Genomic DNA, 24,781 nt, shown 5'->3' with positions numbered 1-24,781 from the left:
CCTGTGTCTCTGCCTCTCTCTCTCTCTCTCCCTGTGTGACTATCATAAATAAATAAAAATTAAAAAAAAAGAAAAAAAAAGATAATGACTTTTTCTTTCCACCCGGAATTAGCCTAACTCAAGGTAAAGGGCACCATCCTTCAGACTGCCAAGTCTGCCCAACACTTCTGACACCAGCTGCGAGTTAGGGATTTCCCAAAATCACCTTCACATTTGCTAACTTACTAGAAAGGTCCAGAGCACTCCCAGAAACCTATTATATTCAGTCACATTTATTATAAACAAAGGATGCAAATTAGAAGATACGCATAGGAGTGGGGAGGGTTCCAAAGCTTCCACCCACGTCCTCAAAGATGCATTACCCTTCCAGCATTGATATGTGGCATAAGTATATGGAATATTGCCAAGCCAGAAAGCTCACCCAAGCTTTGGCATCCAGACTTTTCTTTGGGGTCTTATTATGTAGGCATGATTGATTGAATCATCACCCACGTGGTTGAGCTCAATCTCCAGGCCCTCTGTGCTCCCAGAAGTCAAGCTGATACATGTGGCTCACAGCCCCAACCCTCTAATTACATGGTTGGTCTTTCTGTCGGGGCAGTCCCCACCCTGAGTCATCTCCTACCCTGAGCCATCTCATTAGTACAGGGCAGAGGCTAAAGCACCCACCGTGAATAACAGAGATACTTCAATCACTTAGGCAATTTCAAGGGTTTAGAGGTTAGCTCCCAGGAACTGGAAGCAAAGGTCAGCCAGGTTTGTCTGTTCTTCTTTCCTTCCTTCCTTCCCACAATATCATTATCACATCTAAAAAATTAAAACAAATCCTGTCATCAAATATTCAATAGATGTTCTAATTTCCTCCATTGTCTATTTTTATACAAGCAGTTGATTTCTATAAATCAGTATCCTAACAAGCTTCATACATTGCACTTGGTTGATATGTATCTTAAGTTCCTTTTAGCTTATAGGTTCCTCTTCCCCCTTCCCTCCCGCCCCCCCAACCCTTGCAATATTTTTGTAGAGGAAAATGAGTCATTTGTTCTATAGAGTCTACCATGTTTGAGATTTCGCATAAATTACATAACCATAAAAATCCTGTTTACACGTGACATATTTGAATTCACTGAGCTAGAACAGACAGTCCAGATACACCTTGTGGCACAAACTGCACAGGCACAAGCTAGCATTTTATTTATTTATTTATTTATTTATTTATTTATTTATTTATTTATTTTAAGATTTTATTTATTTATTAGAGACACGGGGGGGGGGGGGCAGAGGCAGAGGGAGAAGCAGGCTCCATGCAGGAAGCCCGACGTGGGACTGAATCCCGGGTCTGCAGGATCACGCCCTAGGCCAAAGGCGGCGCCAAACCTCTGAGCCACCGGGGCTGCCCACAAGCTAGCATTTTAAAGGCCCTTAATGAAGAAGCCACTAGTTTGAGTGAACAGCTTGGTGACCTGGGAACTCTGGAATATCTGTTCTAGTCTGTCCCTGATCCATCTTCCAAGCTTAACTGCGCTTTACCCTCATGTTAATGAATGCTTGGAAAGTTCCAGAACTTCAAGGCCTGTTTCTATATGACAGATACTTCATAGAGGCCTGTTACTATGGCCCTGCCTAAGGGGATTTCTGAGAAGAAAACAAACTGCCGTGGCTGTGACTTGAAATCCCCTAAGACTTCTGCCCATAAAGAAATTAAGATTTGACCAACAAGGGCTTCAGAGCTCTGGGGTCCAGCTGTACAAACTCTAGCAAAAACAAAACTAGAACTCTGGTTGAATTGGGGAATCAGGTCTTCTGGGCCCAAATGACTTTTAAGTCAGAATGACACAGATTTACTGAATCCAACTGCAAAAAGCTTGACTAAATAAAACTGGCTGTGTCTCAAAAACAGCCATGTCATTCAAAAAAATTCTTTGAGAAGTGCTCAGAGGTGAGAATTGAGCCTCAAATAAGTGCCTTTAAAAATCCCACCACAGCTGGGACACCTGGATGGTTCAGGGGTTGAGCCTCTGCCTTGGGTGCAGGTCCTGATCCCGGGGTCCTAGGATGGAGTCCTGCACTGGGCTCCCCTCAGGGAGCCTGCTTCTCCCTCTGCCTGTGTCTCTACCTCTCTCTGTGTGCCTTAAAAATAAAATCTTTTTATTTATTTATTCATGACAGACACACACACACACACACAGAGAGAGAGAGAGAGAGAGAGAGAGGCAGAGACACAGGCAGAGGGAGAAGCAGGCTCCATGCAGGGAGCCCGATGGTGGGACTCGATCCCGGGTCTCCAGGATCACACCCCAGGCCGAAAGCGGAGCTAAACCGCTGAGCCACCAGGGCTGCCCAATAAATAAAATCTTAAAAAGAAATAAAATCCCACCACAGTTATCTCACCACTGATAAATCTGCAAGTCTGCAAAAGAGCTTCATTGTCATGCACAGAGGAGAAACTGATCGCCCATAAGGAGTATGAATTAAGGGCTCTTAATATATTTTCAAAAAGACAAAGCTACCTCTCTTGGTTGTGGCTTCTGTCTAGGCTTTTGTCCTGGTGAACACACCATTTGAGGATGGGATGGATACCATGGTCATCCGAGGGGTCTGCTTGTAGTCGCTGGCTTCTGGGACTGCATGAGGGACTCCGACCAAATACCAGGGTGTTTGGCAGATTTGCACTGTAGGTATACAAGCTGGTCTGCCACAACGTTGAAACTCAGAAACACATCAGCTTCTCTATTCCAAACCCAGAATTCTCTCCTTCCCGAGATCTGCCTCTCCATTACCTGCCCAGAAACAGAGATCCGAAACCCAGAGCACCGGCTCAGCTCCTTTGTAGGAGCACCGGCTGCTACCCACGGTGGGCTTCAGGGATGAGGGCAGTCCCTTTATTCCTCCCTGACTTCTATCACCAAAATCTCCATTTGGCCCACCAAGGCCAGCTTCTGGGAAACAGGTTTGTTCCGTGGAGGCTTGGGACGTGCTCATCGGCAGACTGTCCTGTAGGGGGAGGTTGTACACATAGGAGCACATTTTCAGGAAGAGTAGAGCTCTCTGGATTGTTGTCCCTCCAGAGGAGAGCTGCTGGAAGGAACCCGGTGTTGGGAGCCAGAGCCAGCAAGAGCTGACTTGTAGAATAGCCCTAAAGAGTTGGAATGTCGTCTTGCCATGTGGCTCAGGGAGGTGGAGGATGAAGCCGGATTCTTATAAGAATTGTGTGCTGGGGGGAAACCTGGGTGGCTCAGTGGTGGAACGTCTGCCTTTGGCTCAGGTGGTGATCCTGGGGTCCTAGGATCGAGTCCTGCATCAGGCTCCTGCATGGAGCCTGCTTCTCCCTCTGCCTGTGTCTCTGCCTCTCTCGTGAATAAACAGATAATCTTAAAAAAATGTTCTGGGGGTTTAAATGCCTCCCGAAGAGGCTGCTGTGGAGGAATGGACGCTGAGACTCAGTGGAAGGTTAGGGGTCTGGGAGGTTGTTGCCGAATGAAACTGGGGAGGGGTGCGGGAGTGAAGCTTTTGTGCTGTCCAATGTCCAAGACTGACTTGGGTGCAGAGGCTCTGTGGTGCTGCAGTTAAGACTGTTGTTCTTCTGGAAAGCTTTGCTGTGGGGAGCCAGACAGGAGTGCTCCTTGTGATCAGAGCTCTTGGGACTTTCTTCCTCAGACTGCTCCCATGTCACTGTTCGTCCCACCAGAAAATTGAGGGCGATTACAGACAGCTAGAGCGTGATGGTCCAGAGAGTTGGGCTTTGGAAAATACCTTTTTTTTTAATTTGATACATAAAGACCTGAGACTTTTATGCAAAGCAATGGGGCTGCCAATTTGGGCTGATAGGATGAGGACCATTTTATGAGGCTTGGGCTAGGATTCCTTCACCTTGACTTTGAAGGAGTTATTACTTTCTTCCTGGTCAGGATTGATGTCAGCAGCCTATGGTGTGGTCTTCTTTCCTCACACAGAGACGTGGTCTACACCCAGTCTTGGGGCCAGTTTGGACCTTGACATCCAGGAAAGCTTTCCCACTACTAGTCCCCAGAATGGCTCTTGTTTCTTTCCGGACCACCAGCTGTCCGAGGACCTCCCTAATTTCAGCCTACTATCCGAATTCTTCCAGCCTCTGTTCTCCTTTTCCTCTTCTTTCCCAGAACAAATCTGTTCTCTCCGCTCCTTGTCTTTCTCCTCTTCCAGCATCTCTGCAATCTTTGCTTGTGTGTGTGCCTGGCATTCATCCTGGTACTTGGCCATCTGCTCTGGCAATGGCCTGCCAATAGCTTCTTTAAGTTTCTGTAGAGGCTCTTTCAGATGCACCCCACAGCTCCCAGAGAAGTTTTTGAGCAAGTGTGAGCAGGACGCCCTTGCTGAAGAGCAGGAGTGAAGTCCCAAGGCCAAGCACTTCAGAACGGACTGGGCTGCTCAGCTCCCAGGTTTGAACCTCTATGCCTACTAGGAGCCCATTAATATTCTGGGTGAAGGACTTCATTTGCACTCTCCCTCGTTGCTTCTGGTGGCCTGAACGAGCTCCTCAGTATACCTCTCCAGGGCACCGGCAGGCCTTTGCAGAGGGAAGGCAGCTATTTGAATTCCTGGTCCAATCCCACCCCATAGGAATCTCTTGCATCATCTGTATCACAGAGGGGGGGTCTTCCTTCCAGAGACTCACTGGGCAGCTACTTCAAGTCCAAATCAGTGAAAGGGACCATGGCAGTGACCTCCTAGATAAATTATTGTCAGAAGCAGAGCAGAAGGTTGAGAGCAACCTTCTGGTGGGAAGGTTGATGCTTTCCTATTCCCACAGGCTTATACTCATGCCTGTTTGGGGGAGTTATTTCTCTTTCTGATATCTCTTTACCATCTCTTAATCACTTAATGCCCCTTGGGCATTTCTTCTTCCTCTTTTTTTTTTTAAGATTTTATTTACTTATTCATTAGAGACACAGAGACGGAGAGAGAGAGGCAGAGACATAGGCAGAGGGAGAAGCAGGCTCCATGCAGGGAGCCCCATGTGGGACTCAATCCAGGGACTCCAGGATCACACCCTGAGCCGAAGGCAGACGCTCAACCGCTCAACCACTCAACCGCTGAGCCACCCAGGCATCTCCTCCTCCCCCTCCTCCTCCTCATCCTTCTTCCTCTTCTTTTTCTTCCCACCATTGAGAGCTGTAAAACCGGTTTAGGGAAACCAGAGCTTTGTTCATTTCTTCTCCCTGTTGAGAAGGTCATCTTTTTTTCTCATCTTACTACCTTCCTTCAACTTCTTTGATAATTTTCCTGCTTTCCTTTAACGAAGTCATTGTCAGATTCTGATGCTTGTCATAGCTGCAGGTTCTCAGGTAGATGTAAAGTGTTCCATACTTTGTGGTCAGAGAAGCAGAAAGAAGTTCATTCATACACTTTAAGCCCAGACCAGAAGGCAGAAGAAATAGATTCATCATACTTCTCTCCCATTCCAATCGAGCCCCATATCTGGTCTTTTCCATGATTCTTTCCACCCTCGCTTCCAGATTGAAGACCTTCTACTTTTTCCTGCACACCCTCCACTAATCCTGGGTAGAACTCTGGGTATGCTCATCATCTGGGTCAAACACACGAGTGTAATCTGAACAGTTGCTGCAGCCAGCTTAGAATCTCAGTGCTCTTCTGCTCCCCCAACTTCCTCTTGCCCAGATTTCTTTAAAAATGTGAGACTCAGAGGGCCCGGGAAAGAGGTGAACTGGATTCTGTGGAGATTCTGACATGACTATAAACAAGTGTCGTCAACTGTGACTGTTTGGCTTCTTCGTCGCAAGTGCAACAGCACAGTGAGCTGCAACTATTCCCTCGCTAGCAGGCTTGGCCAGATGCACTGGCTGCAGCACTTGTTATCAACTGGACCTAGAGGCAAGTCTACCAGTGGTGTCCCCTGCAGTTCCACAGTCCGAGTCCACAGATCAAAAACCTTCCATGTGAATCAAAAAAGAGAAGGAAAATCCTAGTTCAAGGTCTGTGAAATGTTTCAGGGGACACTGTGGTGGCTGGTAGCTAATGCCCTGGGAGAACTTGGAAAATCTGGCTTTTTGGGGCACCTGGGTGGCTCAGTGGTTGAGTGTCTGCCTTCAGCTCAGGTCATAATTGAGTGTCTGCTTTGGGCTCTCAGGTCCTGGGATCAAGTCCCACATCAGGTTCCCCACAGGGAGCCTGCTTCTCCCTCTGCTAGTGTCTCTATCTCTCTCTCTCTCTCTCTCTCCGTGTCTCTCATGAATAAATAAATAAAATCTTTAAAAAAGAAAAAGAAAAATCTGGCTTTTTGAAAACCAGTTGTTAAAGAAGAGCACTCAATGAAAACTCAACAATAAGAAAACAAGCAACCCAGTTAAAAAATGAGCAAAAGACCTGAACAGACACCTCATCAGAAAAAGATACACAGATGGCAAATAAGCATATGAAGAAATGCTCCACATCCGATGTCATTTGGGAAATGCAAATAAAAATGAGACCCCGCTGCACCGCTATTAGAATGGCCCCAATCCAGGACACCAACAACACTAAACACTGGCAAGGAAATGGAGCAACAGGAATGCTCATTCATTGCTGGTGGGAATGTAAAATGGTAACGCCACTTTGGAAGACAGTTTGGCAGTTTCTTACAAAGTTAAATATACTCTTATTATACCATCCAGCAATAGCGCTCCTTAGTATTTTATCTGAAGGAGTTGAAAACTTATGTCTACACAAAAGCCTGCATATGGATGCTTACAGCATACTTGTTCATAGTTGGTTCATAATTTCCAAAACTTGGAAACAATCAAAATGTCCTTCAGTAGGTGAATAGCTAAAAATGTAATGTTATTTAGTGCTAACAAGAAATGAGCTATCAGGTCATGATAAGGCATGGATAAATGCATGTTGCTAAGTGAAAGAAGCCAATGTGAAAAGGCTACATACTGTGTGATTCCAGCTATGTGATCCTCAGGAAAAGGCAAAATTATAGAGACAGTAAAAAGATTGGTAGTTACTAGAGGTTGGGTAGGAGGGAGGGATGCGTAGGTAAAACACGAAGGATTTTGGGGGCAGTGAAACTATCCTGTATGTGGATCCATGTCACTGTACATTTGTACCATGGACTTTAATTAACAATAGTGTACCAGGGACATCTGGGTGGCTCAGTGGTTGAGCATCTGCCTTTGGCTCAGGCTGTGATCCCAGGACCCTGGGATCAAGTCCCAAGTCAGGCTCCTTGCAGGAAGCCTGCTTCTCCCTTTGCCTGTGTCTCTGCTTTTCTCTGTATCTCTCATGAGAAAATAAATAAAATCTTTTAAAAACACACACACACAATAGTGTACCAATACTGGCTCATCCATTGTAACATATCTACCACATTGATGTAAGATAGAAATAATAGGGAAACCTGGGTTGGTGGGGAAGGGGGAGCATTTGGGAACTCTGTATCTTCCAAATAGTATTTCTGTAAATCTAAAATGCTCTAAAATATAGTCAATTTAAAAAAAAGCACTCACAACCATGGGAAAACAGAAAAGACCTTCTGTAAGAAGTCTCCCAGATGACAGCAGCCATCTGGGGCACAGTGGAGAGTGCTCACCAAGCCCAGAACCTGGAGGAGAAAAGGAGACCAGGATTTCTGGGGCCATGGCCAAGCAGAGCCACCGGGGCAAAGGAACTGTCCTGCATGGGACAGATGGCTTTCAGGGACAAGGAAGGTGGGTCTTTGGGGGTGAAGTGGCACTGAGGGGTTAAGTGCTTGTAGTCAAAAGCCCAGGGTGAGGAGAAGGATCCCTGCTCTCTTTCTTTCTTTTTTTTACATAGGCTCCTTACCCAACATGGAGCTCAATGTGGGACTTGAACTCACCACCCTGAGATTAAGACCTGAGCTGAGGTCAAGAGTCAGATGCTTAACCAACTGAGCCACCCAGACAAATCCCTATCACCACCCGCTTTCTAATGCATGTTGTGCCTTCACTGATCTAGAGCACCTCAAACATAATTCTTCTGAAGTCTCCTTCTGTTCCATTGACATCACTTGCACGGAGTTCATACAGTTTGTTTTGTTAGATGTTTTTTCCTTAACAGAAGATTTCGTTATGTGTTCTAGAATTTTTGTTTGCACATTCATTTGGAGTGCCTTTTCCTTTCTTTTTGTTTTTCTCTTCCTTTATTTTATTTTCACTTACATTCTGACTTTGTCGAAAGGTTTGGCAGTTGCTTCAACTCAGCACCCCTTGCAGCAGGAAATTGCATGGAAGTGGCACACACACCCTGTTTCCTGGGTTTGTTACTCTGTATACTATTGATGAACCATTTTTGTCTGGGGGTGGAAAATGAAACCATCACTTCCACAGTGAACCTGGGGCATCTCTTGGACTGTAATTCTGCACCAGTTCAGACTTCTCTCTTACCAGGTTCCCAGCCATGCTGCAAAATAATGGCCCTCTTCCTAGTTCTACCTGCTTCTTCTATATAAACTGATCTAGAATCTTTGCTCCATTTGCTTGCGATACAGAGAAAATATTTCTGCAGGGAAAGGGAGGCACAGAGCAGAAATGCAGAGAAAAGCAACAAATCTAAGGATGAAGAGGGAGGAATTCATGGGTTCCCCATTTTCCTCAAGCCCTGTTCTCTGCTATTCTTGAAGTTTGTCTAACTACTCTATCTTTGATTCCAGGACACGCCTTAGTATTCTTATAATACCTCTCTCATATGTTTTTGCTTAAGCTAGCTCCTGTGGGTTTCTCTCTTTTTTTAAAAAAATTTTATTTATTTATTCATGAGAGATACAGAGAGGTAAAGACATAGGCAGAGGGAGAAGCAGGCTCCCTGCAGGGAGCCCGACATGGGACTTGGTCCTAGGATCCTGGGATCACAACCTGAGCGAAGGGCAGACACTCAACCACTGAGCCACCCAGGTGCCCTGCCCTGCGTTCCTAATACTTAAAATCAAGAGGCATAGTGGATATATGTCTTTTGGGCATTCCCTGGTCCGATGTGCTTGTGATTCCTGCACCTCACACTGTGGGAGTTCCCAGTCCTAGAACTCCTGCATCTGAGTAGCAGTCTTGGTTCTCACTGTGCAGCAGGAGGGTTTGGATACCTCTCAATCTAAGCAAATTTTGACAGGAAGACAGGGTTTGGTCAGGAAAACAGAGCCACTCTATGTACTCCAGGAAACTAAGGGCTTGAGGGTTTATGTGATGTGGGGAAGCTAGGGGAATGAGGGTCTGAAGGCTGTGGGTGGAAGGCTGGAGTTAACAGTCAGCAATGCTTCCCACATGAAGCACTGGCTTGGGGCAGGTGGTTCTCAGAAAGTCCTCAAGGAAATTACAGTTCTCAAGTGTCCAGAAATGACCCAACCAGCTTTCTCTCCAGCAGCGAAGTGGAAACCTGAGAAGTTTGGGAAGCAATGGCAATTGGGTGCGATGACCACCCAGTGGGAAGTTTCGGGCAATTCCAAAAGTCTGGAGTTCACAGAGAACTATGAGAAAATGGAGTTTGCAGAGAAGACCTTAGAAGTCGGAGGCAACCATGCAAAGTCACCAACAAACAATTCAGCCCGAGAACCTTTGAAGACAAGAAAATTGTCCTGTGTTGAGAGCCAGAGGACTCCCGAAGTGAAAATGGCTGGGCCAAATGATCTCTAAGGTCTTTTCCAGTTTTAAGATCTGCTGAATCTTTAACAAGGTCCACACAGTGTCCCCTGTAGACTCATCAATAACAAGGAAAACACGGGAGGTCGTGAAACTGGACCATTCTTAGTAAAGGGACAAGAGCCCTTTGCACACTAGCCCGTGCTTGGGATCATTCGGTACGGTTTGTCCTTCTTATAACTTCAGCTTTCCTGAGCAAATCAGCCTCCACTCCATAGCTTTCTCTTATTGTTTCTGCCCTCTGAGTTTTGTGCTACGACTTGCCATTGAGGATGCGCTGTCCTTCATTTGGGGAATATAAAAAATAGTGAAAGGGAATAAAGGGGAAAGGAGAAAAAATGAGTGAGAAATATCAGAAAGGGAGACAGAACATGGAAGACTCCTAACTCTGGGAAACGAACTAGGGGTGGTGGAAGGGGAGGTGGGCAGGGGGTGGGGGTGATTGGGTGACGGGCACTGAGGGGGGCACTTGATGGGATGAGCACTGGGTGTTATTCTGTATGTTGGCAAATTGAACATCAATAAAAAATCAATTAAAAAGAGAGAGAGAGAGTCCGCTGTCCTGCCCCAGCTTTCTTGCTCAGTGCTGGCTCCTTAACGGTGTCCTTATTTCTAGCTTGGGGACAGAAACTCTTATCGCCTCCTCTGGCTCCCTGACCAATCTGCTTAACCAATGCACAAGGACCTGGGACAGAGACCTTTGTCTCTTTTCCACTTAAAAAAAAAAAATGATCCCAGCTTTTTTTTCAAACTTCTTCTGCAGCCAGCCTGTTTTGCTCTCCTCTCTTCATGGAATATGTAAAATCTTTCTTGTACATTAAGAGCTTGTGAAAGTTTTACTTGCCTTAGCCACATGATTTCCAAAATGTGTTAATTATGCATTACTCACAAACTCTCTGAGCTTTTGCTGCTAATGTCATTTTACTGGACTGGGCAGAAGGTGCTTGTAGTGGTTACATAATCCTCAGACTTGCTGACAAGGAACTTTGCCACTATACCATGCTTAAGTGGGGGGGTCTTCATTTTTGATTTATTGTCCTGATGAAATAAAATCCTACTGGCATTTTCTTCCTTTAGGTAGGTGGTAAAGGAAGTCAACATTTTCTCTCATCTGGATTTTTGACTTTACTTCCGTAGACAAATATTATTGAAAGACTGAAGTAATATTGATCCAAACAGAGGACTGAAAATTCCTACTAAGATTAATGGGGGGACGCCTGGGTGGCTCAGTGGTTGAGCATCTGCCTTCGGCTCAGGGCAAGATCCCTGGGTCCTGGGATCAAGTCCCACATCGGGCTCCCTGCATGGAGCCTGCTTCTCCCTCTGCTTGTGTCTCTGTCTCTCTCTCTGTCTCTCTCATATATATATATATATATATATATATATATATATATATATATATATATAAAATGAATATATAAAATATTTTTTATAAAGATTAATGGGTTTTGGGTTCTTTTTGTCAAAGTAAACCACAGAACATCATTTCAATCCCTCAAATTTTTGTTACAGGGGTGCCTGGGTGACTCAGTTAAGCATCTGACTCTAGATTTGGACTCAGGTCATGATCTCAGGGATGTGGGATCGAGCCCCTCATCGGGCTTCACACTGGGCGGGAAGTCTGCTTAAGATTCTCTCTCTCTCTCTCTCTCTCTCTCTCTCTCCCTCTTCCTCTGCCCCTCCCCTATCTCTCTCTCTCTCCCTCTCTCTCTCTTTCTCTCTCTCTCAAAAATAAATACATACATACATACCAAAAAAATTTTTCGTTTCGAAAAGGATGCACAGTTCAATCCTCATAAACATGATGAAATTGGTCAGAAATGCTATAGTTTCTTCGTAGTTGCAAATGGTATGATTATTAAATAGACTGACATAGAACACTTGACAGCTCTTTCCTTCTTATACACTATAATTAATCTTGAAACCAGTTTTATCTGTCAGTTTTCAAAAATAAGTCAGTGAAACATGCAGTTAACACATGGCATGATTCCATGATAAATAGACATGATTCATAGTCCAGAGCACGTTCATGCAGAAACCAGCTTTGCCTTTGATGAAATGTCACTGCACGTTTATATAGCATCCTCTGAGTACTTCAGGAAACCCTGTATCTGAGGCTGAAATGCGTATACTACCACTTATCTTTTCTGCAGCGTGGATTCAATTGTTTTTTTTTTTTGGTGAAATATTCTTCTTGGGGCCCATCTGTACAATCACAGAAATAATGAAGTGTGGCAGTTTTTAGACATGTCCACAAATTCTTTGATGCTCTTCCCAGGTGGGTTCTATGGCCTCTCCACTTGAATCAGGGCTGCCATCAGTGATTCTTTCCAGCAGAAGTGAGCTGCATAACTTTTGAAGCAAGTTTATAGAAGGCCTTGAAGATTCTGCTTGGTTCTTGGGACACTTGCTGTGGGGAAGCCAGGTGCCATGTAAGAAATCCAACTACCCTAAGACTCATATGGTGTTAAGGCCATATGGAAGTGTTCCTTACTGACTGTCCTAGCTGACAGCCCAACTGAACTCCCCAACAATAGCAAAACTCCCAGCCATGTGACTTAACCATTTTGGACATCCAGCTCAGTCAAATTTTCAGGTCACTTCAGTCATTGAGGGAGCTCAAGCAAGAACTGCCCAGCTGAGCCCTTCTCTAGTTCTGCAATCAAATAGTTTTAGGGAGAATTCATCTTTAAGGAGATTCAAAATGCACATTGTAACATTAAAGTCTCTGATAAGTTCTACAGCACAGAAAGCTATGTAGCCTAGGGGCACCTGGGTGGCTCAGTTGGTTAAGTGACTGACTCTTGATTTTTTTTTAAGATTTTATTTATTTCTTCATGAGAGACAGAGAGATAGAGAGAGGCAGAGGCACAAGCAGAGGGAGAAGCAGGCTCCATGAGGGGAGCCTGACACAGGACTCGATCCCGGGTCCCCAGGATCAGGCCCTGGGCTGAAGGTGGCGCTAAACCGCTGAGCCACCTGGGCTGCCCTGACTCTTGATTTTGTCTCAGGTCCTGATCTCAAGGTCCTAGGATAGAGCTCCATGTCAGGCTTCACACTCACTGGGGAGTCTGCTTGGGATTCTCTCACTCCCTCTCCATCTGTCCCTCCTCCCCCCACCCCTCTCTCTAAAATAAATAAACAAATCTTAAAAAAAAAAAAGAAAACTATGTAGCCTAAATTTAATACATTTTAGGAAATACTGGCTCTCTGTTATAGCTTGGCTCAGAATTCAAAAAGAAAGCCAGTTGCAGTTGGAAAGTAAGAAGCTATTGGTTAAAACAAATTACACACAAGTGTAGAGAATACATCAGCAATCATCAGGAAGGAAGTTACTTACCCCTGAGTAGGAAGACAGTTGGGTTTTAAAATGTCCTATGGTTCTGCCTCTTTTAGTTGTCAAAGGAGTAGCAGAAAGTCCTGGCTGGGTTTCAGGGCAAATCAATGTATGTATGTATCTATCTATGTATCTATGTATCTACCCACCTACCTACCTACCTATCCATCCATCCATCCATCCATCTTTATTCATTTCATTTGAATAGGTAATATATTCATATAGCATAAAACTTACAAGGTACAAAATGATATACAGCATAAACTTTCCCTCCCACTCTGTCTTCCAGCCACAGTGTTTCCAATTTCTTGTCTATTTCTCTAGGGTTAACATAAGCATATATAAACAAATATGCATCTATGTTCTTTAAAAAAAATACATAGGGACGCCTGGTGGCTCAGTGGTTGAGCACCTGCCTTTGGCTCAGGGCGTGATCCTGGAGTCCCGGGATCGAGTCCCACATCGGGCTCCCTGCGTGCAGCCTGCTTCTCCCTCTGCCTGTGTCTCTGCCTCTCTCTCTCTCTCTCTCTCTGTGTGTGTGTGTGTGTGTCTCATGAATAAATAAATACAATCTTAAATAAAATAAAATCTTTAAAAAAAAACATAGTGGCATACTGTACATATTGCATTCTGCACCTTGCTTTTAAAGCATCCTATATCCATAAATGTCCAATTTCCTTACTCTTACTTTCCCTACATCCACCAAATATTCTGTTGTATGGATGTGCCATAATGTAAGTAACCAGTTGCTTATTGACGGGCCCTTTCCTATTATAAACAATGCTGCGATGAATAAACTTGGACATGCATTATTCTGTGCAAGTGCAAACATACTGAGGATAAATGACTAGACATGGGACAGCTGGGTCCAGCAATGGCAGATGTTGTTGGTGTCTGGCCCAGAACTCTTTTATGGGACTGGCATACCCATACCCTACCTGCAGCAGGTGGTGGCTGCTAAAAGCTCACCACTGCTGTTGACAGTTGCTGCCGGACCTGCAGATGTCTTCGAAGTCACATGCTGCTCTGGGGCAGCCCTTGGCCAATGACTAACATATGTGTGGGTCTAGTGGCCCTACCTCTTTGTCTCTGGGAAGGACGGCCTCTGTGGTCCAATCCCACCCAAGGGCGCCTTATGGGATTAGGCTGAGACTAGATGGATCTGAAGCCATATCTTTCCCTAGTTCTTTCTCCTGACATCTCGTTTCCTTTACTCCCCAGCAGGTTTCTCTGGAGAACATTCCCTCTGTAAGTCATCTGCACAAGAATCCCTGTTGCAGCCTCTCTTTCTAGGGAACATAATCTGAGACAAATGGTATATGCACATGGAAATTTTATAGATTTCATAAGTATTGCTCAGTTGCCCTCCATAGAGGTTGTACCAATGTAGACTCCTTCTAGTAATGTAAGAAAATGTTAGGAAAAAAATCTTATAATCTTAATTTCTCATCAAGTATCAGTTAACCAGTGAATATATGCCATATGCCATATCTTGTTTTGGGGATGCTACATTTGGTGCAGTGTACCCGTACTTTTTTGTTTGTTTGTTTCCAGAGGAACAGGGACACATGTCTGCTGTGTTATGTTTCCGTCTCAATGGCCATGTGACCACCAACTCCATGGCCCTTCCACTTGCTGTGACTGCCAGCGAGTGCTGGAAAGTAGGTGACGTGTGTGTTTGTGTGTGGGAGGGGGGTTTTATAGGCAAAGGGAATAGTTAGGAAGGGTTTGTATATTTTAGGATAAAACAAAATATAAGGACTGATGCCTCATTTCTTCTGAAATCTTGGCAAAGCACAGGATACATAAATGGGAGGAAGATCTTTGGGATCCACAGAGAGATTCTGCTTCTGGATCTAAATTCGACCAATGTTCTTAGGTGGTATATGGTTTAAGCTGCAGCATGGGCTGCATAAGCTAGAGGCAGCCTGCTGTGGGCTTCCAGGTCAGCAGACTGGGGATCCAATCCCAGCTCTTGCTGACTTGTAACTCAATGACCTTATCTCTGAATCTTGGTTTCATTTTCAGTAAAATAATAATACCTATCTTGCCAAGTCCTCATAAAGAGTCAATAGGTTTGGTCCCTGGTCTGGGTTCTGTAAAGAGTATTGGGAAGGGAGTAGGAATTTCGGCTATTATCAGAGCGCTCTTATTGATCATGATGAGAGGTTTCAACACTGGGGAATTATGTTTAGTACAGAAGAAGGCTACTTCTTCCCCTTGTCCTATTCCAATTCTTTTATACTAACAAAGGCCCATGCTTCCTTCCCCTCTGCCCCCCAGTTTGTTCAGGAGCTGGGAAAGACAACCAATAAAAGAAAGCTGGAGCATGTGGGTTGCAGGGTTTTCTCTTGGCAAATGTTTGGGAACTCAATGACCTGTACCCAAAAGGAAGGGCTGACTCCCTGTATTGCAAGGGGTTGTAATGGTGAGAAGCTTTCCCATTTCCTTTGTGTTTTTTTTTTTAAGATTTATTTATTTACTTATTTATTTATGAGAGAGAGAGAGAGAGAGAGGCAGAGACACAGGAGGAGGGAGAAGCAGGCTCCATGCAGGGAGCCCAATGTGGGACTCAATCCTGGGACTCCAGGATCGCGCCCTGGGCCAAAGGCAGGCGCCAAACCGCTGAGCCACCCAGGGATCCCTTTCCCATTTCCTCTGAAGAAAGCATAAAAAGGAATGGAAAGGCTGGAGCCCAAGGGATTAGGATGGACTTAAGCAAGATGTTCTAGGACCCACGTTGCTAGAAGATTCCATACCTCTGGGTTTATTTGAGTACAGTCCAGCTTTTTGAATCACCATTGGCTATGTATTGTCTAAGCCACCTAAAGGAACCCCCATACACAATACAAAATGCACACATTAAGAACGAAGCCAGGGGTTGGGTTTGTTTGTGTGTTTGTCTTTTAAGCCCTCCCTTATGCTTAAAAGCATTTTGGGGGGACATTTCAAATTATCTCCTTTCACTATATTCCCCACTGATGTCCTGCTCATAAATGTCGATGTTGCATAATGATGAGGGCTATGAACAACTTTATTTGCTGACTTGTTTTGGTGGAGGAAGGGAGGATTTTCTTGAGAAAAGAAACCTGGAACATTAATTTAACAAAAGTTTGTGTTGAAAGAGTTCTCTCTGCTTTGGAAAAATAAGAAAACTTAGATCTGTTTCAAGCCTTTCATGTTAGATAATGGCTGCAGAGTATCTCTTTACACCTTGTAGAGTAATCATTGCACAAATTATTTTGTGCTCCTTTCCACAATAAAGAACTTCTTGGTACTCACACTTGAGAGAACTTACAGATTGGAGTGGAGTGTGCTCCAAGCTTTTTTGTTTTCTTTGTTTTCTCCTTCCCCTGCAGCAGAGAAGGCAGATTCAGTAAGGGCACATGCACACATGTAACATTCAGGGGGATCCAGGCTGCCATGGTGCACATGTCCAGGGGATATCATTACATCATATCCTATGTGAATGATGCCCTCGGGAATTCAATGGCGTAAATAGTGAGCCCCGGAATTGAGCCTTATTGGTAATGTCACATTTTGCTTCTAAATGACATTTTAGGGGTCACACCTCATCTAGTTCCCCTAGGAAGCATTGTCTACAGTCCAAGCCACCATGGCAACAACTTGAGGTCAGTGCTGTCAGAGCAGAAGCTGGCAATCAACTCCAACTTAAGATACTTTTCTTCCTCTGTGTCCCACTGGAGTGTGGAAGAGTGACTAATGCTTGGTCCCTAATGGTCCTCACAGCACAGGGGGTGAATCATCAAAAGCAGATTTTAGGGGTGCCTGGTTGGCTCAGTCAGTTAAGCGTCTGCCTTCAGCTCAGGTCATGATCTCAGGGGAGCCTTTTTCTCCCTCTCCCTCTGCCCTTCCACCCCGCTCATGCTCGCGCTCTCTCTCTCTCCCCCAGATAGATAGATAGATAGATAGATAGATAGATAGATAGATTCTGTAAAAAAAAAAAAAAAAGCCAGAGATTTTGGTCCTGTGGTCTATGGGCATGGTGACCATATTTTTTCAAACGAAAATCAAGACAAAGGATCTGGCAAAGGTTTATTTATGGTCTGTGGGGATAGTTAAAAGGACAATTACAAATAGTAATTTTATGTGTTTTATGTGACAAATCATTGTGTTCTCTAAGAATGAAACTATGAAATTGATGCTGTCCTGGACATTATAATGTGCACTCACTGCTTCTGATATGAGTTAAGCATCATTTGTTGAAAGCTTATTGTTGAAACATCAAATTCAGTGCTTTACAGAAATTATCTCATTTTGTCCTCAGGACAACTCTTGCTGGGGGGGATGGCTATTAACCCATTTTCCAGAGGAGACAAGTGAAGTTCTGGATGAGAAGTAGCTTACCACAATCGTGTAGCTCATAAGCAGTAGAGCTGACATTTCTACCCAGGCCGGCAAAACCCTTTCTCTTCCATGATAGGACTCTATACTGTCTCTCCTATTTCACAGGGGCTTTTTACTCTTTTATTGGCACATTTTACTGGTCTTTTGGGGTCTGGAGTACAGTAAAAGGCTATGATTCTCTATAAATCTCTACAACAGAAAATTTACAAGTCTCTCCTATTAGTGGAGAATAAGATATTCCTTATCTCTTCGATTTAGGTAAGGACAACAAATATTTATTAAAATGTCTACTATGGTACTAACCAGGCACAGGTTTACTAACAATGGGATATAAAGATTAATGAATATCAATACTGCACTCTTCCTACCCTCAAGATGTGTGGATTAGAGGGAAAAGGCAAACACACAAACAACTAATATAAGGCCAGCTTTAATAAATGATATTTTTAAAAGATTTATTTATTTATTTATTTATTTATTTATTTATTTATTTATTCATAAGAGACACACACAGAGAGAGAGACAGACACACAGGCAGAGGGAGAAGCAGGCTCCATGCAGGGAGCCTGACGTGGGACTCAATCCCGGGACCCCAGGATCAGGGCCTGGACTGAAGGTGGCGCTAAACCACTGAGCCGCCCGGGCTGCCCAGTAAATGATATTTTTGAGAAACTGATTGTTATAAGAGTTTCCAGAGGTGGAAATTAAATCTGACTAGGGAGTCTTCCTAGAGAGATTGGCATTTACTTAGGGCACTGGAGGATTTGTAAGGAGGTCATGGTTACTATGGTTGTGTAATCTACCCCAAAACTTGGTGGCATGAAACAATCATTTTAATTATCAAAAAATCTTATGTTTAGAAATTCAAGAAGTTCTCAGGGGAGCAGCTCTTGCTGGGGGTCTCTTAAGTGGTTGTGATCACACGTGATGGTGTATAGTCATCTAAAGGCTCCAGTGACTGGATTTCCAAGATGGCACACTCACCGGCCTGGCATTCATGCCGGCTCTCAGTCAGAATGCATTTGAGAACTCAGCTGGGCTGCCACTGGGGTGCATGTGTCCTCCATAGCATGGTGGTCTCAGGCAGAAACTGTGGACTTCTCTGACCTAGCCTTGGAAGTCATACAACGTCCCTTCTGCCGTATCCTATTGGTAAGGAGAGAGTCACTACAGCCAGCCAAGATTCAAGGATCAAGGTCACATTGTAGAAGAGAATGCACTAGGGTTCAGGTGGAGGTGTGGGTGAATAGACTTCCTGTCAGATAAATCAGCAGGAGCAGGAAAGAGGGGTGTTCAAAGTGTGTTGAAGGCATGGCTAATTGTCTGGTAGAGCTGAGGTGTGGAGTGTGATGAGCTGGGGAAGATAAATTTGAAAAACTATTTTGGGTCCTGTCCACGAAGGGCTTTGAAAGCCAGAATGCTGAGTCTGGATTTACTGAGAGGCAACCTAGTGATGAGATTAACAGCATGGTGTAGGAGTCGGCTAAAACACCTTCCAGATCAACCCTTGATTAGCCGTGTGACCTTGGGTGACACTTAACCTTCCAGAGACTCAATGTTCTTACCTACAAAAGGGGATAATTATAACTTCGTTGCAGTTTTACTTCACAGGATAAGCTAATGAATGTAAATCACTTAGTATATAATAAAGGGTGGCTATTACCATTATTCTGATAGCAGCCAATGAGAGTGTCTGAGGATAAAGCATCATGATCAGATTCATCATTCAGAGATACCAGGTAGGCCCAAAGTCAGGAAGACCAGTTAGGAAGAAATGCCACTAACATAGTTAAGCCATGAAAGCCTAAATTGGGGTGGTGACGGGGGAGGGCTTAGAATAACAAGATGTTGAAGAGATAGAGGTTTTATTTGGGGGCTCATTGGCTACAAGGGTGAGAAAGAGAGAGAGAGCGAGAACCTGATTTGGGTCAGGGGTCAGAGTGCAGAGTGCAGGTCCTCTTGGTGGGTTGCTGCAAAAAGAGCATCTCTGAAGTCTAGGATGGCTCTTGCTCTCCAGGTAAAGGACGTGTCTTCAACAAGGTTCTAGAAGAACCTGGGACAGGGATTTCTTGGGCGAGCATTCTCAGGAGAATGAGGGGGAGGGAAGAAGGAAAGAGCAGTGGAAAATGTGAAGAAACATGGTGGTCTCACCTGGAGATTAGCTTCAACTGGATCCCACAGGGAGCTCTGCAGCTTGAATGCACCACACAGTTGCACCTTGAGGCAAAGGGAGCCTGCCTTTTGTGCTTCCCAGCCAGTCAGTTGTTGGCTTTGTGGTAGGACATAATCTCCCTTGCCAGATGGCTCCATGTGACCAAGAGCAATTCTCTGGGGAAAGGAGAAGCTGTGTTGCTTTCAGCAACCACCATTCCTAGCAGCTAAGGACCAGGTGTACTAGCCTGGGAAAGGGGGTTTGGATGATGCACCATCAGTGTCCATCATAAGGGTCAGGGTTATGATCAGGGTATTCAACACCTTTCCAGAATCAGGGAACCACAGCAACTGCACTTCTGCTCAGTATGCTTCTGATCATCATAGAATATTCCTTTTAGGTCGCAGGCTGTGATAATAACTGTGTTTAGGAGTTCATCTTGTTTTCTTAAAGGCTCTTAGAGTATGGCATTGTGCACATGGAGACTACCAAAATGTAGGCTGGCAGTGAGTCAGGAGCCTCTTGGCCTGCTGACACACAGAGAGACAGAGAGGGGGCAGGGGTAGAGAGGGAGAGAGAGAAACAAAGGGAGAGAGAGAGACAGAGGGCGGGAGAAGGCACCCATAGAACAGACAGCACACGAAGATATGCATTGCATCATATTTACTGAAGAACTTCCTGCCTCATAATTTATGTGCCTCTCAAAGGCCCCAGCAAGTGCTATTTATTTCATCTGTAGCTCTGTGATCTTCTGTTCCATGCACATTGGATTTGATTGAGATTAGACAAATCACTGTTTTCTTTGAAATGGGAAACGTCTGAAGCAATCTCTGAACATGGTGCATGATAAATGTAACTGTTCGCATAGGTACTGTTTCCTTCTTTAAAGTCAATATAAATGATTAAACAAGAATAACTTACATAATTCAAAGTAAATACATACACACATACCAAATCTGTAGATGAATGGTTAGGCTGCCTGCCACCAGAAATCTCCCACTTCCCCTTTATTATTAGAAGCAAACACAAAACCAAATCAACACCATCAAGGGTTTGCCCACTTGGAAAGGATATTGCATTCCAGAGAGGTCCAAAGGTTACACTACTTATGACGATTGTACATTGTTCTCTCTCAAGTTCATGGGAAAATAATAGTCTTTATTTTTCTACCTCCATGCCAGCTTTTTAGCACTCAGAGTCCTTCTGAAAGGAAGAAGGCCCTTGTTTTGTGCCTTTTGTAAAGTGACCCTCTTTGGCCACTCTTTGGGAAGCCCTCCTACGAGACCAAGCTCATCTATTTATCACCATGGTTCTACTTTATTCTATTATGGCAATCTAAAACACCCTCAGTTTCAGAAGGAGAGAAGATACTCATGAAAACCACTCACAGACTATCACCATTCTGATACTAGCCAGATAACTATATAAGAATGAGTTGCCGGAGAGCAGACGTTATGTTTGACCAGATGACCACAAATAAATGGTTTCCAAAAACATGTGTTAGATTCTGTTGCATTGAGTGGGCTAATTAAGTGCTAAAGATTAAATGCTAGTGGGGCTTCTCATTCCTGTCAAGATTAATGCTCAAGATGAACATGTTCTATATGTATTTAAAATGAAAAACAACAACAACAACAACAACTCGAGTGCCTGGATGGGTCAGCCGGTTAAGCATATGCCTTCAGCTCAGGTCATGATCTAGGGGTCCTGGGATCAAGCCCCACATTGGGCTCCCTGCTCAGCGGGGAGTCTGCTTCTCCCTCTTCCTCTGCCTCTCCCCCTGCTCTTGCTCTCTCTCTCTCTCAAATAAATAAATAAAATCTTAAGAAAAAACTGAACTTTTCTTATCTGATATATGATAAAAAGATGAAGATTCAAGAAACCCTGACTTGCAGTGACAAGAGATTTTGGACCAGTCTTTGAACCTCAGATTCTGGATCTCTAGAGTGATAATATTTGTTAGACCTGTCACCCAGCATTGCTCCTTACACCTAAGAAGATATAAATGGAAAGGAACTTTGTAAACTCCCGAATGTTATTCAAATATTGGAAACTAGCAGACATTAAAGTATTATATACACTTAAAATGTCTTCTTTTGGAGACTGCTTCTCCCTCCTCCCTGCTGCTCCTCCTGCTTGTGTGCACTCTTTCTCTCTGTCAAATGAACAGATAAAAATTTTTTTAATGTCTTTTTTTAATTCCATGGCATGGGAAATATATACTGCAGGATATATGCAGGAAATTTTTAAATGCAGGAAATTTTAAATGCAGGAGAATTTTAAAAAGAGAAAAGTAGTTATAGGATTTAAAGGGTTATTAGTTACCATCAGGGGTTGAATGGGAACCCCTCAAAAAGATACATGTGAATTTTAGTATCCCAGTACTTTTGAATATGACCTTCTTTGGAGAGAGGATCTTTGCAGATATGATCAAGGATCTTGAGATGAGAGCATCCTGGATTAACTGAGAGGGCCCTAAATTTAAAAAGAAATGTCCTTATTAGAAGAGGAGAAACACAGAGGACAAATGTGGAAGAAGACCATGTGAAAATAGAAGCAGATATTGGAGTGATGTGTCCACAGCCAAGGAATGCCAAGGAACGCTGGCAGCCAACCAGAGGCTGGAAGAGGCAAGGAAGGAGTCTTCCCTAGAAACTTCAGTGGAGCATGGCCCTACTGGCACCTTCATTTCCAATTCCTGGCCTCCAGAGCTGTGAGGGAATATTTTCCTTCTTTCTTTCTTTCTTTCTTTCTTTCTTTCTTTCTTTCTTTCTTTCTTTTCTTTCTTTCAGGGTGAGAAGAGCCAGAGGGGGAAGGAAACAGAGAGAATCTTAAGCAGGCTCCATGCCCAGCATGCAACCCAATACGGGGCTTGATTCTGCAACCCAGCGATTATGACCTGAGTGAAAATCAAGAGTCAGATGCTAAACCAACTGAGCCCCCCAGGAGACCCCAGTGAATACATTGCTATTGTCGTAAGCCACCTAGTTTGTGATAATTTATTATGGGAGTCCTCCAAAACTAACAGACATACTCACCATAACGAAAGCCCAATGAATTTCCTCAGGTCAGAAAATGAACAGAGTTTTGAAAGACAAGGGAAGCCGGGAGTTGGAAATCTTTAGTGCATGGTTTTTCTAATGAGAAAAGTTTATTGCCTGTCCTTTCTAAAGGAGCACAGTCACTTTAAACAGACCAGGAGAAAACAGCATTAAAAGCTATAACAAAGGCAATTTAGACAAGGGGAAGGAAAGTAATCATAGCAAATAATAAGATTGAGTCATTTGAGTGGCCTTATCTTGTATTAAGGAAAGAAATTTGGCATGCAATTAGGTAGGTGAGCATTTCCTCCTAAAGTGGAACATGGGGGTAAAAGAATACAGGGATTAGGAATGGAAACAATTAAGGGATAGTGGGAAAAAGCCTATTCGATTCAGAATTTAGACCTTCTTTAGCTCAGACCTTATCCGTTCTTTATTTTTTGACTCTCCGTTTAGCTGTGTTTAAACACTTTAATAAAGAGATTGATTTTTATCAAGTGAAGTTGGAAAAATGTCATTGTTTAATCTGGGTGAGTCTTGGCAAAGGAAGTCTTTGGCTGTTTGAGCAACCTTAATGGGGTACCTGGTACCCACAGCTCAACCACTTGGAGCCCAAATTTATAATATGGCTTTTCCATATCCTGGGACTGACCTTTTTCCCAGAAGGCAATTTAAAAGAAGTCCTGCCTAGGGTAGAAATCACCTTAATTTAAAGTCTGCCTGGTTCCTATTTTGTCAATCTTCAGCCCCCTTAATTTTCTTCTTTACTACTCACTTGGTACATTTCTATGGTTGTTTGGTTGTTAAAAAAGAATAATACCACTGGTTAACTCTAGGCACTTATGGTTTCACAGATACTGTTTGACTCTCATGACAATTTTGGGAGGCACTTATTACCATCCCTGTTTTATACACGAGGAAACCAAGGAGCTATGATATTGAAGGTAGTGTGAGGAGTAGAAATCAAACAGATTTGAATTCAATTTCTGGCTCCAACTTCAGAAATAAGCTGTGTGATATTGTTTCGTTTTGTTTTTTAAACTATATCTAGTCTTTTTCTTTTAAGATTTACTTATTTAGGGCAGCCCCGGTGGCGCAGCGGTTTAGCGCCGCCTTCAGCCCAGGACGTGATACTGGAGACCCTGGATCGAGTCCCACATCAGGCTCCCTGCGTGGAGCCTGCTTCTCCCTCTGTCTGTGTCTCTGCCTCTCATTCTCTCTCTGTGTCTCTATGAATAAATAAATAAAATCTTTAAAAAACAGATTTACTTATTTATTCATGAGAGAGACAGAGACACAGGCAGAGGGAGAAGCAGGCTCCCTGCCGGGAACCCCATGCAGGACTCGATCCCAGGACCCTGGGATCACCCCCTGAGCCAAAGGCAGGGTGTGATCACCTACCCAATTTCATGCCAAATGTCTTTCCTTAATACAAGGTAACGCCACTCAACTGACTTAATCTTATTATTTGCTATGATTACTTTCCTTCCCTTTGTCTAACTTGTCTTTATTATAGCTTTTAATGCAATGTATCCAGCCTTCTTAAAGATACTTTTCAGGACACCTGGCTGGTAGAGTTGGTTAAGCATTCGACTCATGGTTTTGGCTCCAGTTGTGATCTCAGGGTCGTGAGATTGAGCCCCCCAATTGGGCTCAGTGTGGAGTCTACTTGAGATTCCCTCTCCCTCTCCCTCTGCGCCTCCCACTTGTGCTTTCTCTCTCTCTCTCTCTCAAACAAATAAATAAATCTTTAAAAAAACAAAGATACTTTTCACAAACAATCATGGTATTTCAGGCAGGCCATGGGCAGACGATCATTAACAGTATACAACAACTTTCAAATTCCCTTTTTGGGCTACCAAAAGCAGAAAGCCACTATGAAACCTAGTGAAGTCTTTGTGTGATTCTCTGAAAAGGGAAAGTTTAGAGGGAGGGTTGACAGCTCACATTTAACATGTTGTTTAACAACTTTTCACAAGCCGACCCTGACTTTCAGGAAATGAAATGAGAATAGTAGAATTGCCAATCCGAAGATCCACAAACTAAAAAAGGAACTCATATGAGGGATGCCATCTCAGTGGTGACAATGTAAATTCCAGATTGCCTGACATACTGGGAACCATGTCTTGGGGTCAGGTTCCAACAGGCCTCTGGGCTTAAGGGAGTCAAATCTATGCTGAAGGCAGAGAGGGAGAAAAGGATGTAAAAAATGAATCTTAGTCTTTCCACACCACCAAGGCATTTGTGCCAAGGT

At 43.9% G+C, this 24,781-nt stretch overlaps 1 pseudogene; it reads right to left on the bottom strand.

Moving 5' to 3' along the window:
- Positions 1-2,532: 2,532 nt before the first annotated feature.
- LOC129517894 (ubinuclein-1-like) lies at positions 2,533-8,399 on the bottom strand (annotated as a pseudogene).
- Positions 8,400-24,781: the final 16,382 nt, after the last annotated feature.

Source organism: Nyctereutes procyonoides, unplaced genomic scaffold, assembly GCF_905146905.1.
Source record: "Nyctereutes procyonoides isolate TBG_1078 unplaced genomic scaffold, NYPRO_anot_genome, whole genome shotgun sequence".
Taxonomy (NCBI): Eukaryota; Metazoa; Chordata; class Mammalia; order Carnivora; family Canidae; genus Nyctereutes; species Nyctereutes procyonoides.
Note: the sequence above shows the minus strand (reverse complement) of the source record. Positions and strands in the feature narration are given on the sequence as shown.